General features: G+C 43.8%; 1 protein-coding gene and 3 long non-coding RNA genes across 4 annotated transcripts in view; 1 reads left to right on the top strand and 3 right to left on the bottom strand.

Annotated features, from left to right (window-relative positions):
- Window positions 1-17,500, top strand: part of mtmr14 (myotubularin related protein 14) — a 64,610-nt gene that overhangs the window by 22,631 nt on the left and 24,479 nt on the right. The window lies entirely within an intron of this gene.
- LOC115358981 (uncharacterized) lies at window positions 9,457-10,227 on the bottom strand. Its single transcript, XR_003928224.1, has 3 exons — window positions 10,215-10,227; window positions 10,056-10,124; window positions 9,457-9,673 (listed from the first exon to the last, which is right to left on the bottom strand). It is a non-coding gene; the product is annotated as an uncharacterized LOC115358981 (long non-coding RNA).
- LOC115358980 (uncharacterized) lies at window positions 10,231-10,671 on the bottom strand. Its single transcript, XR_003928223.1, has 3 exons — window positions 10,634-10,671; window positions 10,439-10,507; window positions 10,231-10,307 (listed from the first exon to the last, which is right to left on the bottom strand). It is a non-coding gene; the product is annotated as an uncharacterized LOC115358980 (long non-coding RNA).
- LOC115358979 (uncharacterized) lies at window positions 11,729-12,150 on the bottom strand. Its single transcript, XR_003928222.1, has 3 exons — window positions 12,130-12,150; window positions 11,892-11,985; window positions 11,729-11,771 (listed from the first exon to the last, which is right to left on the bottom strand). It is a non-coding gene; the product is annotated as an uncharacterized LOC115358979 (long non-coding RNA).

Genomic DNA, 17,500 nt, shown 5'->3' with positions numbered 1-17,500 from the left:
CTGCACCACAGTAGCATCTTCAACCAGGAAGTTCCCCTCAGAGTAAAAAAAGACAACATTTTGAAGCAAAAATCACTGACCAACCGCATCTCATAGTACACTAACTAAACTAACCACAATTTGTTGACAGGGCCACCCAACTGTATAAAGTAGGTGAGGCATAGGGAGACAAAAGATAAGAATGGGGGACACATATGGGAGCAGAAAACCTGGAAAATAGACCACTGCTAATGGATTTTTTTTTTTTAAATAACTGTCCTGTTGTGGCAGCTAAGGCGTACAGAATGGGGAGTCTGTGCCTTGTTGCGCCACAACAGATTTGCTCTGAGTTCATGCACACCAAACGGAACACTTCAGTATTGAAAGTGAACCTCTTGTGTACAGACAGTACACATGAAGGTGACATGAACTCAAACATGCAGAATTATATACATTTAAACTTTAAACAGATATACATTTAAACTTTGAACAGAGACCTGTTGCTACAAGGCGACATCATCATCACTTGGGAGGTAGGGAAGTTTGGGACGCTGCACCACAGTAGCATCTTCAACCAGGAAGTTCCCCTCAGAGTAAAAAAAGACAACATTTTGAGGCAAACATCACTGACCAACAGCATCTCATAGTACACAAACTAAAGTAACTACAATTTGTTGACAGGGCCACCCAACTGTGGAAAGTTGGTGAGGCATAGGGAGACAGAAAAGTTAAGAATGGGGGACACAAATGGGAGCAGAAAACCTGGAAAATAGACCACTGCTAATGGATTTACTTTTTATATAAATAACTGTCCTGTTGTGGCAGCTAAGGCGTACAGAATGGGGAGTCTGTGCCTTGTTGTGCCACAACAGATTTGCTCTGAGTTCATGCACACCAAACGGAACACTTCAGTATTGAAAGTGAACCTCTTGTGTACAGACAGTACACATGAAGGTGACATGGACTCAAACATGCAGAACTATATACATTTCAGTTTTAAACAGATATACATTTAAACTTTAAACAGACATACATTTAAAATTTTAACAGATATACATGAAGAGCTCATTTGCAAAAACAGATCCCCATTTGAGTTTATAAAACCTTTTTAAACTTTTTTGAATTGTATTAAAATTTACTTTATATTTATTTCTATTATTTATATGTTTATTTAGCCTGGCATGTTTATTATCCTAAATCATGCTTTGTGTGTATGTGTGTGTGTGTGTGTGTGTGTATGTGTGTGTGTACTCCAAGCAGTATCAGTGAAACGGTGTATCCATTTTAAGAATGGCTTTTATCTGTTTTTGCAAATGAACTCTTCACATTTAAACTTTAAACAGAGACCAACAGCTAACACGTGGCAAACAGAGACTAACACATCCATAATTAATAACACCAATGATACACATGATTACATGACATACATCCCTACACGATTCTCACAACTAAACCTTCTCTAATTATACCTGGAACACATGATTGTCTTAATCTAAAATCTAACCATGATCATCTATTCCACATCATAAATACATAATCTAAAATCAATAATAAATACACGATATAAATACTATAAATAATGACAATAAATAACAATCTATACAATTACAGTGGGACAGGCTCTAAAAAGACAACATTCATAGTGGTAGCCAATGTACACACCATGAACAACACAACACACTACAAGTCAGTTTCCTCTGAACCAACACACAAACGCGACAACACTAACATTTGCACCGGGACACTGCAATGTAGCTCCGTTTGACTCATCAAACAAAGAGTTCACACCGGTCGTGTGAATTCATTGTTTGCTTCCTTTGCCAAACAAAACAACCTAACCCTCATCAAAATCCACGTCTGACTCGAAGAGGCCCTCTACCTCCTCCAAGTCAACAACTAACCCCTGATCATCGTTGACACTAAAACTACAAACAACACCTTCGTGATCACTAAAATACGTGGGCATCACTGCACAGTTCACATTATACTGTGTTGTTTTAACATAAACGTGATCAATTAGTGTCCCCTTCTCTGTAGTTTCTTGTGTTACATGCTGACTAAAACCTTTTTCACCCATAAATTTGCAAATTGAGGATGTTTTCAAAATATTCTCATTGAAATCCCCCATTATTACAATTGTGTTACTGATTGGATTTAACCAATCAAGTAACTTCCCCAGATTTTGCTTGAATAAAGAATTTGGATAACACGGTGGACGATAAATTACTGCCAACAATATGTTGAATTTGTGGCACAGGCACACCAAACACTCCAGATTCAAATCGGGTACCTGCAGAATATCACATTCCAAATTGTCTACGCTATACAAACCAACTCCACCATGTTCTAGGTTCTTTAGCTCTAACAATTTGGGGTTACTGCTGCTGTAACACAAGCCACGAGGACGATTGTGGAAAGTGTAACCTTCAATTTGGACACTGTCTAATGAGGACTGTGCAGTGAGCCACGTTTCTGTCACAGCAATACAGGTAAGCTGCAAATGCTGCGTGCAAGACACCAAATCTACCAAGTGGCGACTTAAATTTTGAACGTTCATTAAATACACAGAGAAACTGTGTGCATTTAATGAAGGCTCTGGCTGCTCAATCAAAAATGGAGGCATGCTATCCAAGGCCTCCTTTATGGCGTCCTTGCAGTAAATAGCCCTCTCTGAAAAATCCTCGATGATCAGTCCAGACAAGGCCCTAACGCGACTAAGCGCTACATATGCCTGCCCCGGAGCAAACACCCTCTTCAAAGACACTACCGCCTTGTCCACAGTGAGTCCTTGCACTTTGTGAACAGTGCAAGCCCACGCTAACCTAAGAGGAAACTGACGACGCAAACCGCCACGCTTAGTAGCTCTATCCTCCTCTGGATCAATGGCAGTAGACTGCAGGCATTCTACTGCTGCATGTGCACGGTTTTTTCTCCTATCTGAACCAATATTCACATCATCAAATCTGACATACACAGTGAGAGGAAACGTGGAATCCTCTCCAAAAACTACCTGAGTAACCGTGCCACATGCTCCATTGACCAGGCCGTCCGCAACATCCACGTTCTTACACAACATCACTCGCGCGTTCCTCGCTATACATAAAGTCTCCGGTAGAGACGTGTCTGCCGCAACGCCGTGATGCCCGGGCATCCGTTCCAAATTCCCTGTTGTCCTGTTAGTCACAAAATCCTGCGCCTCAATGGTGACATAATCAGGACAACAGTCAAACAGATAATTTAGGTTGTGCTCACTTACTTGCCTATTCGTCGCAAAGATATGCAAGGCTGAGCTCACCTCGCCGGTCTCGCGCATCTTCAACATTTCAACGTCGCTATCTAACATTGGGGTGGCCCTGGAACGCACTCTTAACCTATTAAGCATCTCTGCAAAAACACTATCCTTCTGTCTAACTATCTTTTTCAGCTCCACGGTGCTGAAATTACACCACAGGTCCACACCAACAGGACTACTATACAGAGGCTTCCCTTTAACGGGAGGCAACTGATAGAAGTCTCCGACAGCTATCACACTAACATTACCGAACGGGGAAAAGTCGCCTGTCTGTTTAATCTGCCTTAGTCTACCGTGGACATAAGCCAACAGGTTGTGATTAACCATACTTATTTCATCTATAATTAAAATTTGGAGGTGACTTAATTTGGCGCGCAAAGAGTTTAGTTTATCTTCACCCAGAGGGGTGTAAGGTAAACTAGCCTGTTTGCCAATACTCAATGTGTGATGAATTGTTGCTGCATTTAAATTGTATGCAGCTATTCCTGTTGGAGCAGTTAACAAAACACAGATATCGTCTGGTTGATCACAAAGTGTTGACAGAAGCCGCGCTGCTTCATACTGAATAGCCCTAATTAAATGACTCTTCCCCGTCCCTGCACCACCTGTCACAAACACACGCAGAGGCTCTGGGTTTTTACCCATCACCTTCTGCAAGCACCACTGTCTCACCTTACAAAAAACAGCCATTTGTGTCTCATTCAGAGACCTAACAAGCGCCAAACCCTCACTTCTAGATAAAATGGACCTGTTTCTCTCTAACTGCGCTACCTGTCTGCCACCAACAATCAAATCTGGCACATTCACCAATGACTCAACCAACTGTTCCTCAGCTAACTCACCTTCCCGCTGCTGCCTCATCTCCTCTAAACCCTCAAGGCGTTCCGCTTCCTGTTCAGGACAAAGCTCACCCCAAACATCCTCATCTACACCGTTGTTTTGCGCAGCTATCTCCTGAGCTAACTCAAGGTGAGGACAATTAACCTCAAACCTTGCCCTATTCTCATCGACAACATCACTAACCGAATGTACAGAGCCGTCGCTAAACAACACCTCACCATCATTATAGAACTGCTCAAACAGCTCAAACCCTTCAGGTTTGAGGTCTGAGTCAATTCTATAAGGAAGAAACAACTGCAACAGGCTCTGAAAATGTGCCTCCTCCTCTCTATCCAAATTAAAACGCATGTATCGCACCACTGCAAACTGAGTGCGTGTTCTCCTAAGAATGAATCCTAAGTCATTCTTCAGTTCAATTCTGTCTTTAGACATCTCATTTTTGCTGAGAACACGATACTCAGATGCAAAGGTAGCCATACACATGTTATCAAACACTACGCTGTCAGGCCTATTCCTATACCTATCTACTATACTAATCATAAACATATCCTCCTCCCGTAGATCACGGGAGGCGGCCATCTGCCTCAACACACTGAGGGGCAAACTCATTCTAACTATCCTACTGCCTGTCGGCACAAACACAACCTTTCTGGAACACTCCCTAAGGTGCATGTTCGTTAGCCTATACACCGCCTCCTGCGCACAAACATCTCTGTTGTGTAAATATACACTGCCCAGCTTCCGCAGGGCTTCTTTGGCAGAGAGATTCCCTTGTTTTTTTGCTTCTTTTTGGGCATTAGTCAATAAGAGGCCAATTTCTCTCTCTGCTTTCGTAATATACGATACTATGTATATTACTACTGCGTAGGCGTCGGTGACAAAGCTAATGTCCATGTTAGCGTTCCAGCACTTCAACAACTGCTTACTATATTGATTTACCCAAACCTCATTCACCCCTCTCCTATAGACAACCTTATGCTTCTTTTCTAAACGCCTATAAGCACACTCAAAGATCTCCTGATTAATGCGCAAACTACGAAACAAATCCTCTACACTAGCAGGAGGCACATCGCGTTCCACAGCTTTCTTGACATCTTCAAGAATTTTATGAGCAAACTCTTTTGGCATCCTATCCCTATCCTCAAAACATTTACAGGCTGGCTTGTTTTCTGAATTAGATTCAGCCTCACCTGTCTCCTTCTTCTTCTTATCACACTTGCACTCCCGCATTCTACAAATGAATGTACGCGCAGAAACAGGTTTTGGAAAATTGAAACGACATGTCGTTTTGTGTTTTCTACATGACTTTGAATGTCGTTTGGAATGTGTTTGAACAGATGACACAGTGTCCAATAGTGTGTCATCATCTGAGGGTAGCTCACACGTAACGTAACGGTCAATAAATTCTACGACTTCCTCGTCTGTGTTTTTATCAATTTGGGGAGCACCCTCAATCCAAAATAAACAGTGTACATGTGGTGAGCCTCGCTGTTGAAATTCGACCCTATAAAAGTAATCGATTATTTTGCCGATTGGTTGACAGGGAGACATGAGAACCTCTTTCAGAAAACAATGCCACCTGTAGTCAAACATCCGCGCCGCGGTGACCGGATTGCGACGAAGCAACGCGCACCTATCAGCCCACTCCAAATCCTCTACCGTCTGCGATCTGCCTTCCTGTTTCAGGATGCTGGTCAGAAGATTCTGCCAGCGCATATCCGCAGACGAAAACGAACAAAACCACGTCGGAATCCCTAACTGCCGCACACAAGCCATCACATCCTTCTGGACAGACTGCCAGAAGGCCGGAGTTCCTCTGATGGGTTTAAGAAACCTAAACCCATCATCACACGCCAACAACTGCTTCAAGGCGTCCGCATCTGCCAACATATCCTCACTAACCCGTTGAGGCCTCTGACCTCCTTTATCTTTACGCAACGCAACAGAAACACTTGACACAACCTTGTCCAACTCCGACACATACTGAGCAAAAAATATATACTCTACATTACGCGCAAAACGACCGTCGGCATGCATAATCCTATTATTAAGATAACGCGCCAACGTCAAGTCGTGCCACCGACCATCATGAAAAGTCTTACCACCCGTGGGAAACAACACGGGGAAACACTTTGCCTCGTTCGTGTGGTCAGAAAGCATTCTTACCGGACTATTCCCTTCTGCAGGCGCAATATTCAAAATATCCTTAAAATACTGATCTAAAGCTTCCTGACCAATATCAACAGGCATAAGACAAGTGTCCTGAAACATGCAGTGCTGTTGTCTGTCATGTAACATTTCATCCTGTCCTATGTCTGCTGATTCCGCTAGCTCACACATTTCACTCTGAACCGTAACCTGCCCTGACCTAACCTCAGCCTCATCCTCACTGCCTGACTCGGCCTCTTCCCTCTCCCTATCTTCCTCCCTAACAAACTCGTTAATCCAGTCCTCATTAAACTCAATATCTCTATAATGAACATTTGTCCTCTTTAAGTACTCTAGCGCCTGTCTTACATGCAACGTATCGACAAACTGGTACTCGTAATACCCTTTATAAGTGAGTTTCCGCTTCAGCTTAACCTGAAGCAGAGACCCTTCCATGCTAGAACGCGGCAACACATTCGCAGTCTGAACAATGTTGGCTGGAACACATGTCACCGGTCCATGTACTCCATTCTGCCCGCCTTTAGGCAGTGCCAACATCTTCATGAATGGAATATGTAATGCAATAAGATGCTGTTCTAAACTATTCAAAGATCCCAGTTCAGCAGGAATGGGATCCAGCTCCAAGTTATTAACCCAGCATTCAGCTGGCATCTCACCTGAGCTAAGCTTCCTATCACAAGTGTAACAAATCCACAAATTACCGCGCGATGAAACCAACGAACACGGCGCAACACACTCACCACTACACCGATGCAAATACTGCTGGCCTATACACCTATCTGCCACAGCCGCTGTCGCTGAACTTCGCCTATAAGTTTCCCTATCACAACTAACCACCTGATATCTAAAAAACAACCTATGACACACACAGCACACAAAATCAGGTCCATCTCTGACCTTTTCTAAAAACTGCTCCCTAACAAAACCAAAATCTTTGGACTTTTCTACCCTCTGCTTTCTACCTAACCTCACACTGGAAATAACTCTCTGCTTATGCCCTACACTACCATGATACCTACTCTTACTCCTTTTTTTAAGTTTCTCCCTATACTCAGTGCTATCCCTATATTTGCCCAAAATCTTGCCCTTAACTCTCTCCCTGTGATCAATGCTGTCCCTATATTTCACAAAACTCCTGGCCTTAACTCTTTCCCTGTGCTCACTGCTGTCCCTATATTTGCCCACACTCCTGGCCTTAACTGTCTCCCTATGCTCAATACTGTCCCTGTATTTGCCCACACTCCTGGCCTTAACACTCTCCCTGTGCTCTACACTTTCTCTGTATTTACTAACGCTCAACTCTTTAACCCTCTCTCTGTGGGGCAAATTCTTACTATATTTCCCTACACTACACAACTTTGCCTTATCCCTGAACACCACATTTTCCTTATACATTTTCCTAATCCTTAACTGCCGTTTCTCCCTATGTGAAATACTCAACTTCTCCTGCTTCCTCTGTTTCTGCCTCAGATACTTTGACTTCACTGACTCTCTACCTGACACTAACTCCCTAGCACCTTCCATAACCATGTCACTATCCTCAACACCTACAACAGAACCAACTACAACATTACTACACCTAACCGCTGTGTTGTCACTATCTACAACATCCATCATTCTAGACCTAATGCTGTAACCTGACACTTCCCTAACTTTACAGTAACCGTAACAACCATGCAGTCCAGGGTTACACACACAAACAACATTCTCAAAATGCCGTCCCATTACATTTTCTATGTAAATACACTCTGCAGACAAAGGCTGACTGCTGCAGCTATACCTCAACCAACGCCCATCATGGAAAGTATACACATTAACGCCTAACCAATCAGCTGTCGCCTGAATTTCCACTTCTGTGGCCCAACTGCCGACACGTCTCATCCTGGACTGCTCAATATAATCTAACACAGAGGAGTACTCACTTCTCAAAAGACTCTGATATCTATCAGTGTTCCTTTCTAACTCTTTACACACAGCTAGCCTAATCCTACGATGGTGCTTCTGAGAACCACTCACCGCCTGAGAGATGGCTCTGAAGAAGCAGTTCCCATCGGCAACAATCCTCTCTTTGCTACAAGGAACACCCAATAACCCCTCCTCTGTGGTTACCGGACTAACAACCTTCGCGCAATCGACGTTCAACTTTGTGCATAAAGCACGACAAACATCTACGCAGAGGGGACGGAAGACCAGCTCTTCGCGTCTCACCTCGCTAACAAATTCGACGTCCAAATTGACCTCTCGGACATCGAAACTCTTGGATTTCTTCGACATACAAGTGCCGGAAGAAATGACACGCTTTCTGCCATCGGTCACCGTTGGTTCTGCCGCTGAACCGCTGCTCACCTCGCTGGAGAAAGACAACACAGAAATGCCAGACAGTGCCGGACTTGCGGCAATGCTGACACCACACTCAGGCACACAAACGCCTGCAGACACCACACTTTTTCTCCCAGCCTCAGTGAGCACACTAGACTCTGGTGCTGGAGCAGCGCTCATCCCAGTGATGAGACTCTCCACAGACACACCAGACCGCGCTGGACTTGCACCTGTGCTGACCGTGACACCACACAGCTCAAAGAGCTTCTCCCTCGAACGGAGACTGTCGGCCAAACGACAGATGTAGTGGTGCAGGTCGTCAAGACACGCAAAATGCAGAACCACGCTTGTACCGTTGTGGTGTAACAAGCCAGTGTTACTGCGTGAGTGACTGTCGACCACAGCGAACCGTCCACCCTCACGCACGATGGCAGTGGTGTTTCCGCACATTGTCAAAAGACATGTGGTGTACTGACTGAAGATTCTCTCCAGTCCATTACGCAAGCTGATGAATACACCGAAGTCGATGTATTCACCTTCGGTCACGCCTACTTCGCCTAACACTGTGTCGCCAAAACCGAACCTAAACAACTGTCCGTCTAATTCCAGCTGTTGTGGCAAATCTGGCACAGACAGCAGATTAGACACATGGCTGAAGATGTTGAGGTCACGCAAACTCGTGTACAACTCATCACCTTCAACCAACGCGCGATCCAGATCCAGCCTGTCCCACGAGAACGCGCTCCTCACCGTGTGTTTGGCTAAGCTGACCAAAGCTATAGCCATACACTGCACTCCACCATACACAAATCGGGCATTTCCCTGATGAAACGACCCGCGCACAACTTTAGCTAGCCTAATCCTACTGCTATCTATGTTAGACCCTGTTGCCACAGCATTAGCGCTAGACTCTGACTTAACATCTCTAACACAAACAGAAGGAACAAAAACAGCCTTAGCTTTGAAGATCTTCTGTCGCTCCTCTGGGACAGCAGGGCCTGCTGCGGCGACCTCCTCCTGACCGGCGACCACTCCCGGCACCTCGCTGGCCGACTCCTGGGGTGTCGCCTCCACCTGATAAAAAAAAAAAAAAAAAACACAGCAGTGAGATTTTGGCAACGAAATGTCGTTGCTTGGCTTCCAGATTACAGGAGAGATGGAATTGTGGGACCCTTTAAAAATTAAATATAGTCTATATAACTAGTACGATATGGTCTATATAACTACTGCTAAAAAACAAGAGCTAAATAATAATAAGTGCAATTGAGAGTAACTAGATAAAACAAAATGTAAACAACAGACTAAACAGTGTAAACAACTGAATAAAATACTGAGTGCAATTGAGAATAACTAGATAAAACAGAATGTACACAACAGACAAATATGAAAACAGGAGAACCATTTTCCTGCTACCTCTCAATGCTAACTCACATATTATATTTAAACAAAGACAAACCTGCTGCACCGCTGGTCTGGGCCCGGAGGCGGACACGGTCACACGGGCTGGTGAAGGTCTCGCTGGCACCTAAAAAAGATGGGGAAGAAAAAAAGCCTCATTTACATAATGCACTCATTCACTCGGGTTCTGCACGTTATAAAAAGTACTCTGCAGCACCTCCGGGACGGCCGGGCACGCTGCGGCAACCTCCTCCCGGACGACGACCACCCCTGGCACCACGCTGGACGACTCCTGGGCTGTCGCCTCCACCTGACACAAGACAAAAAAAAAAAACAAAAAAAAACAAAAAACAAACAAGGTTTCACTAAATCACAGGAGAACCATTTCCCTGCAACCTCTCAAAACGATAACTCGCATATTATATTTAAACAAAGACAAACCTGCTGCACCGCTGGTCTGGGGCCGGAGGCAGGCACGGTCACACGGGCAGGTGAAGGTGTTGCCGGCACCTAAAAAAGATAGGGGAAGACAAAAGACTCATTTCAATAATGCACTCATTCATTCGGGTTCTGCACGTATTATCAAAATATGGCAAAAACAATCCACATAGGTCACATACTAAACATGATACCAACCTGCCGCTTCCCTCCTCTACACCTTGTGGCAACACCTCTCGGCGAACGCCTCACACGGGAAGTCTAAAAGAAGGAAAACAAACCTTGTTAAATGCAGTCTTAAATTCAATTTTGTCCAGGACATACACACCTACAATGGCTGTTGCAAGCACAGAAAAAAACAACAACAAAAGATCTGTATGTATAATATAAAGGAAAAAAATGTAAAAACAGTTGGTGGATGAGGAATGCGGATGCCGAGGGGAGTCACATGTACTGGAGCAGCCTGGGACCTGAGCCACACAACCACCAGCACCATGATGACCTGGCTCAAAAAGACACAGCACGCACTCAGAAAAACTCACAACCATTCACACACACACTCACACAGAGACAAGGGGAAACATTAGAGGCAAACCCATTTAACATTTTATAACTTAACAGAAACACCTTAAAGTCAGAACTAATATATAAATGTAATTATCAGGCAGTTTACCTGGCCAGCTGGCAGAAGGGAAGTGACGCTGCAGTCCGAGGATGGCGAAACCCTCTCCATGGCCTCCAGGATGTCGCCGCTGAACCACACGGGGTTGGACGGGAGGACAGACTCTTGCACCGGAGATGCTCGAACCTTAAAAACCACAAAACCACACTATCACCATTAAAAAAAAAAAAACACACACACACACACACAAAAAATAAAGGCGTAAAACCAGAAAAGATGCACAAATGTACAGCCAGAAAATGACTCAAACACATTACCTTGCCCTCCTGTCCGACGACGGTCCACTCCAGTGGGTTGCGGTGACGAGCCGCGGGGCTGTGTCCCGTCACGACCAGCACGGGGGAGACCCTGGCACGAGGCGATGTCCGGGGGGGCACCGAGGGAGGAGGAGGAGGAGGAGGAGTCAGCTGGCGGACCGCGGCGTCCCACAGGGCCTGGACGAGGATCGGCGTTCCAACGCTGTCGCTGAGGTGCACCTGGCAAACAGTCAAACGCAGAACACATTGCGCTCAACTTGTGTATCGAAAATGGCAACCTTCAAATCCTCCATGTGTCATGTCACAACAACAAAGTATGCTGTACTTACACCGTCACGGCTCCACAGCTCCAAACGGTCCAGAGGGAGGTGCTCTGCCACAGACACGTATGGGAGACCTGCCGCAAAAGTGAGAAACATCATACATTCTGGTAATAAATACACTCATGTAAAACATATGAGGTTAGGTTCACGATACGTCAGTTATAATCAAACTGATGACCAAAACTAAGACGTACCCATGCGTGCTGCGACACGGCGGAACTCCTGGCGGAACAGCTCCTGCAGGCCAGGCTCGATGTTCAGGCGTGGAGGGAAGTCCAGCACGAACACCTACACACACACACACACACACACACAAAAAAAAAATCATGTTTAGAATCACATTTAGGTTTCTAAAAAAGCACATGTGAAAACACACGCTTACTGTGACAGCACAGGACAAAACAAATACTGCCAACTGCAAATTAAACACACCTTCGCCCAGCGGTTGCAAACTGTAGCCAGGAGAGCACCGAAGTCCAGCGACGCCTCTCCGATGTTCCTGCTGGCTGTCAGGTTGTTGCTCGGGGCGAGCACACACACCACGTCCGGGGTCCAGGGGAGAGCGGCGTGGGACACCTCCTTCCTCAGCTCTGCTGCATGCGCACCTGGAACAGAGAGAAAAGAGAAAGAGAGAGGTACCTCCGGCATCGCGACGATCCCATCCACCATGGCCCGCAGGTGGGAGTCTCCCACGACGAACACCATCTGCAACGACAGAGATACGGCTTTAGAACATAGACACCGACTTCTTACAACCAGCACTGTGTTTCTGAAAAAGAAAAACTAATACCTTCTGGTCCGGCTGCAGGGCAGGAGTGACCAACTTGAAGCTGCGCTGGGTCAGCTCCGAAGTCGGCCATCTCCGCACGCGATGGCGGTACCCTGTACCGCGCCCTGTGTGGTTGACAACAAAGTTAAGTATGATGACACAAAATTTGTATTTCCTCAAATAACATTCAAACTGCGTCAGTTAAACATTAAAAAAATAAACAAACTGTTTGATACTTACGAGCAACGAACTCGGGGACAGGCGGCTGGGGGGTCCATGGCTGCGGCTGCGCCATCCTCCGCTTCTGGGCCTGGGCCCGCCGGTGGGACTTGGCACGGGGCATCTAGGAATGAAAAACAAACAACAAAAAAAAAATAAAATAAAATTTCCTCCAAAGTTCAAAGAAACTTTAAAAATCCAAGTGAATCTGTGCCAATAATACTCACAAACAATGCTTTCCCAGACAAGGTCAGCCTTCAAATACACAAACGTTTCAACTTACCTTGGCAGTGTGTGTGTGTGTGTGTGTGTGTGTGTGTGTCTGTGTCTGTGTGTGTCTGTGTGTCAAAGAAGTAAAACTATGTGTGTTGATTAACAATTAGTTATGTGTTTGTTTTTAAATTGAATCAATATGTCTGTGTAAACTTGTCCTGGATCAAGGGATCGCAGATGTAGCTCGCAGGTCACTCGCAGGTCGCTCGAAGGTCGCTCGCAGGTCTCTCGCTCTCAACACCAGATCTCACAGCCAATCGATATCAATATCTGTAAATTAAATGAAACAGTTTGATTTAAACATTACTTGTCTTATAGAAAAAAAAACATTTAATTGAACAGAAAGTTACTGAAAGGATCCTGAATACACTTAGCTGAAGCAATTTTTTAGGTTTTAATTTTAAATAAGGTCTTTCTCTCTATAAAATGCTTAAGAAACATCTTAGAGACACATCTTAAGAAAACCTTTTCCTCTCAAAATCATAATAAACCAGCAAACTGGCATCCTAATTACATTATTTGCTTCCTCATTACACAGAAAGTGGCTGACAACATCTCACAGCTTAGCCATACCGGTGGACACAGACACACCCAACTAAATACATCAAACTACGGTTCATGCACACAGCAAAGGACACACACGCCCGCATGAAAAAAAAAAAAAAAAAAAAAAACTATTACAGTTATCAATATTGAATCAAATAATTTCCCTTTGTCACACAAGGAAGACCTTCTCTTACAATCATATTGGACCAACCACTGACACAGCTATGCCTATGACACAACTATTTGCTCTTTGAATGCACGCAAAAGCCACACACACACTCAACTGAACTACATATATCAAACACTTCCATGCAAATAAAACCTGATATAAACCTACACAAAATCATCATCAAAACAAATAACTTTCCTTTTTCACACAGCAAAAAAGTCTTCCTCTCAAAATGTTATTACACCACACACCAGCCCAACTATGACACTCTACACCTGCTCTTTGAATGCACACAAGCCACACACACTCAGCTCAACAACATATATCACAAACTCAGTTGCATGCAAATAAAACCTTATATCAAACTACAAAAAAGAAACACACACACACACACACACACACACACTAGCAAAGCTATGACTGGTGTTCATGCAAAGAGCTGATATAGCTCTGTCACAAAGCCACACACACTCAGCTCAACAACATATTACAAACTCAGCTCCATGCAAATAAAACCTGATATCAAACTACTAAAAAGCACACACACCTGCAACAACTCATCATCAAGTCCAATAATTTTCCCTCTTCACACAGCAAGAGAAAGTTTTCCTCTCAAACCAAACACTAGCACAGCTTTGCCTATATCTGCTCTTTGAATGCACACAAAAGCCACACACACTCAGCTCAACAACATATCACAAAATCACTTCTATGCAAATAAAACCTTGTAACTACAAACACACACACACACACACACAGACACACACCAACACAGGTGTGAAATGATTTTCCTTTGTCACAGCAAGAAAAAGATTGCCTCTCAAAATCTTATGGAACCACACACTAGCACAACTAGGCCTAAGACACAGCTTTTCTTTATATGCACACAAAATGGCCGACACGATGTCTCCCAGCTAAGCTACACAGAGCTAGGCCTATGACACAGCTTTTCTTTATATGGGCACAAAATGGCTGACACAATGTCTCTCAGCTACACCTGCTCTTTGAATACACACACACAGGCCACACACACTCAGCTCAACAACATATATCACAAACTCAGTTCCATGCAAATAAAACCTTATATCAAACTACAAAAAAAGAACACACACACACACACACACACACACACACACACGCATCAAGTCAAATAATTTTCATTTGTCACAGCAAGAGAAAGTTTTCATCTCAAAATCTGGTTGAACCACACACACACACACACACACTAGCAAAGCTATGACTGGTGTACATTCAAAGAGCAGATAGAGCTCTGTCACAAAGCCACACACACTCAGCTCAAGCACATATCACAAACTCAGTTCCATGCAAATAAAAGCTGATCTCAAACTACAAAAAAGCACACACACCTGCAACAACTCATCATCAAGTCCAATAATTTTCCCTCTTCACACAGCAAGAGAAAGTTTTCCTCTCAAACCAAACACTAGCACAGCTTTGCCTATGACACAGCAACACCTGCTCTTTGAATGCACACAAAAGCCACACACACTCAGCGACATACATCATAAGCTTAGTTTCATGCAAATAAAACATGATAGCAAACTACAAAAAACACACACATGCCAGTTTTCATCATCAAGTCCAATAAATTTCCTTTTTCACATAGCAAGAGAAAATTTTCATCTCAAAATCTGGTTGAACCACACACACACACACACACACACACACACACTAGCAAAGCTATGACTGGTGTACATTCAAAGAGCAGATATAGCTCTGTCACAAAGCCACACACACTCAGCTCAAGTACATATCACTAACTCAGTTCCATGCAAATAAAACCTGATATCAAACTACAAAAACAAACAAACAAACAAAAAAAACATGCATCTATTCATCATCAAGTCTAATAATTTTCCTTTTCCACACAAGAATAAGTTTTCCTCTCAAACCAAACACTAGCACAGCTTTGCCTATATCTGCTCTTTGAATGCACACAAGCCACACACACACACAGCTCAACAACATATATCACAAACTCAGTTCTATGCAAATAAAACCTTTTAACTACACAGACACACACACACACAAACACACACACACACACACACACACGAGTGAAATAGTTTTCCTTTGTCACAGCAAGAAAAAGATTGCCTCTCAAAATCTTATGGAACCACACACTAGCACAACCAGGCCTAAGACACAGCTTTTCTTTATATGGGCACAAAATGGCCGACACGATGTCTCCCAGCTAAGCTACACAGAGCTAGGCCTATGACACAGCTTTTCTTTATATGCACACAAAATGGCCGACACAATGTCTCCCAGCTACACCTGCTCTTTGAATACACACACACAGGCCACACACACACACACAGGCCACACACTCTCAGCTCAACAACATATATCACAAACTCAGTTCCATGCAAATAAAACCTTATATCAAACTACAAAAAAAGACACACACACACACACACACACACACACACACACACACACACACACACACAAACACACACACATATCAAGTCAAATAATTTTCATTTGTCACAGCAAGAGAAAGTTTTCATCTCAAAATCTGGTTGAACCACACACACACACACACACACACACACACACACACACACACACACACACACACACACTAGCAAAGCTATGACTGGTGTACATTCAAAGAGCAGATATAGCTCTGTCACAAAGCCACACACACTCAGCTCAAGCACATATCACAAACTCAGTTCCATGCAAATAAAAGCTGATCTCAAACTACAAAAAAGCACACACACCTGCAACAACTCATCATCAAGTCCAATAATTTTCCCTCTTCACACAGCAAGAGAAAGTTTTCCTCTCAAACCAAACACTAGCACAGCTTTGCCTATGACACAGCAACACCTGCTCTTTGAATGCACACAAAAGCCACACACACTCAGCGACATACATCATAAGCTTAGTTCCATGCAAATAAAACATGATAGCAAACTACAAAAAACACACACATGCCAGTTTTCATCATCAAGTTTTCACACAGCAAGAGAAAGTTTTCATCTCAAAATCTGGTTGAACCACACACACACACACACACACACACACACACACACACACACACACACACACACACACACAAGCAAAGCTATGACTGGTGTACATTCAAAGAGCAGATATAGCTCTGTCACAAAGCCACACACACTCAGCTCAAGTACATATCACAAACTCAGTTCCATGCAAATAAAACCTGATCTAAAACAAAAAAAAAACATGCATCTATTCATCATCAAGTCCAATAATTTTCCTTTTCCACACAAGAATGTTTTCCTCTCAAACCAAACACTAGCACAGCTTTGCCTATATCTGCTCTTTGAATGCACACAAGCCACACACACACTCAGCTCAACAACATATATCACAAAATCAGTTCTATGCAAATAAAACCTTGTAACTACAAACTCACACACACACACACAGACACACACACACACACACACGAGTGAAATAGTTTTCCTTTGTCACAGCAAGAAAAAGTTTGCCTCTCAAAATATTATGGAACCACACACTAGCACAACCAGGCCTAAGACACAGCTTTTCTTTATATGGGCACAAAATGGCCGACACGATGTCTCTCAGCTAAGCTACACAGAGCTAGGCCTATGACACAGCTTTTCTTTATATGCACACAAAATGGCTGACACAATGTCTCCCAGCTACACCTGCTATTTGAATACACACACACACACACACACACACACACAGGCCACACACACTCAGCTCAACAACATATATCACAAACTCAGTTCCATGCAAATAAAACCTTACATCAAACTACAAAAAAAGAACACACACACACACACACACACACACATCAA

Source organism: Myripristis murdjan, chromosome 5 (assembly GCF_902150065.1).
Source record: "Myripristis murdjan chromosome 5, fMyrMur1.1, whole genome shotgun sequence".
In the NCBI taxonomy this organism is placed as follows: Eukaryota; Metazoa; Chordata; class Actinopteri; order Holocentriformes; family Holocentridae; genus Myripristis; species Myripristis murdjan.
Note: the sequence above shows the minus strand (reverse complement) of the source record. Positions and strands in the feature narration are given on the sequence as shown.